Source organism: Arachis hypogaea, chromosome 11, assembly GCF_003086295.3.
Source record: "Arachis hypogaea cultivar Tifrunner chromosome 11, arahy.Tifrunner.gnm2.J5K5, whole genome shotgun sequence".
NCBI classification, from domain to species: Eukaryota; Viridiplantae; Streptophyta; class Magnoliopsida; order Fabales; family Fabaceae; genus Arachis; species Arachis hypogaea.
In genome coordinates this window covers 112,312,325-112,314,882 of record NC_092046.1, presented here as the reverse complement: position 1 = coordinate 112,314,882, position 2,558 = coordinate 112,312,325, and the positions used below count along the sequence as shown (strand labels likewise).

At 39.4% G+C, this 2,558-nt stretch overlaps 1 non-coding gene across 1 annotated transcript; it reads right to left on the bottom strand.

The window, feature by feature from the left end:
• Positions 1-2,157: 2,157 nt before the first annotated feature.
• On the bottom strand, positions 2,158-2,261 carry LOC112726046 (small nucleolar RNA R71). Its single transcript, XR_003165116.1, has one exon. It is a non-coding gene; the product is annotated as a small nucleolar RNA R71 (small nucleolar RNA).
• Positions 2,262-2,558: the final 297 nt, after the last annotated feature.

The following is a 2,558-nucleotide window of genomic DNA, read 5'->3' as shown; positions in this document are numbered from 1 at the left end:
CAACTTAAACGCCACTCTTGGAAAAGGTTTCTGGGCCAAAAATATTGCGGTTTAAGTTAGTATTTGAGCACAAACATTAACTTAAACTTACTCTGGTATGAAACCCAATTGAATATCATGGTTTATGGGATTGGGCCTGAAGGATTGATGAGTCTAAAATTTCAATTTATTGAGTCATGTGTCATTATTTGATTATCACTAAGTTGGCTCAATGAATGTTACAGAATTTGGATCAACAACCTCATCAAGATTATGGATCATAAACCCAAGGCAAAAGGAAAGCATGGAGAGGCCTCAAAGCCCAAGAAACACAACAGAAGCTCAATATAGAAAGTGTATAAATAGGATAGAATTTAAGTTAGGAGGGACCTAGACTTTCACTTTTTAGCTAGTTTCATATCTTTGTAATTGAATTCAGAGCTATGACTCACTAAACCCCCTTTCATTGGGTTAGGGAGCTCTATTGTAATTCAATGAATCAATAATAGTTTATCTTCTTCTTCAATCTTTTCTCTTGAATTTTGTTAGAAAGCTTCTCGATCTAATTCCATTGGGTAGTTGTCTTGGGAAAGAAACTACCCATAATTGGAATCCTTCGGAACCTTGGGAAAGGAATGGAGGATTCATGCTAGAGAAGCTTTCTCACAGTGAATTGGATTGGGGTTTGGATGGATATTGTGACATGTAATCCTACCAAATTATGGTTCATGAAACTGTGTGGTATAATCAGTGATCGAGCATCATCTATTCTTATGAACATTTAAACCAAGGGATTGGGAATTTGTTCATTTTTAGAGAGAATTGGTGAGCCAAGGGATTGGGATCCAATCATATAAGATTGCCAAGAAAAATTCAATGAACGCATTGCTTGAGGAAGAGATAAACATGTTTTGATTCGGAGATCTCAATATCTCCTATAACCCAATGAATCCCCCAATTCTGATTTCCATCTTCTCTTTACATTCTGCAACTCAATTCATGCAATCACCCCCATTCCCTTTTAATTTCAGCAATTTAGTTTCTGTTCTTTAATTCATGCAATTTAAGATTCCGCCATTTCAATTTCTTGTCATTTACTTTTCCCGCCAATTTTACATTCCGCAATTCTCATCTCAATCTTGATTCCGCTCAACTAGAACACACTTCTAATCCGAATTGCTCACTCAACCAATCCTTGTGGGATTCGACCTCACTCTATTGTGAGTTTTTACTTGACGATAACCGGTGCACTTGCCGGAAGGAATTTTGCCGATCGTGCAATTTCCTAAATCGTAGCATAACTAGTTTATGCGCACCAAGTTTATGGCGCCGTTGCCGGGGATTGGTTTTCGATTGACAATTCTCAAATTGGAAGTTAACTAGATTGAGCATTTTTTTTTTCTGTTTTGAATAATTCAGTACAAGTTATTTGTTGAATTTTAATTTCTGCACTCGGTTACATGCTTTCTTTCTTTATGCCTTTAAATTCAAGCAACTAACTCACTGACTCACTAACTGTTTGAATTAATTCCTCAATTGCTCTAACCATACTCTTCCATTAACCAAGAGTATTTCACTTGTTTGTTGCCTGTGCTGTGTTCTTGTATGACAGGTAGGAGAGGAGAGACATCAACTCCTCCATATACCGAACCAGAGAGGACCCTTCATAGACTTAGAAGGGAAGCAAGAGGGAAGAGAATACTGGGAGAAGAAGAATCTGAGGACAATTTTGAGGAAGCTCTAGATCTCAACATGGATAGAGAAGTTCACAACCATGAGAGAGCTAATGGAAACAATGCCATTCCTGAGAGGAGGGTTCTTAGTTCATACATAAACCCAACCTCTGGGAATTGTGGTAGCAGCATCCAGAAACCACCCATTCAGGCCAACAATTTCGAGCTCAAACCACAGCTAATATCACTGGTGGAGAATCATTGTTCAATTGGTGGAAGTGCTAATGAAGATCCCAACCAACATCTCACAAAATTCCTGAGAATTTGTGACACTGTGAAGTCCAATGGAGTCCAGGAAGATGCCTATAAACTGCTTTTGTTCCCATTTTCACTTAGGGACAAAGCAGCTAAGTGGCTGGAATCATTCCCAAGGGGGAGTCTAACAACATGGGATGAGGTGGAAAGCAAGTTTCTGGCACGTTTCTACCCCCCACAAAAGGTCAATAGGCTTCGATCTGAGGTTCAAACTTTTAGACAACAAGATGGTGAAACTCTCTACGAGGCATGGGAGAGATTCAAGGATTTGACAAGGAAATGCCCACCAGACATGTTCCATGATTGGGTGCAATTGCATATTTTCTATGATGGACTCTCTTATGAATCAAGGAAGGCTGTAGACCATTCATCAGGAGGTTCATTGAACAGGAAAAAGACTGTGGAAGAGGCCATTGAAGTGATTGAGACAGTGGCTGAGAATGAGTACTACTATGCATCAGAAAGGCACAACACTAAGGGAGTCATGGAGCTGAACCATGTTGATACAATTCTAGCCCAAAACAAGGTGTTTGCCAAGCAACTAGCAGAGCTTACCAGGCAATTAGAAACAAAGCAAGTGGCTGCAATACA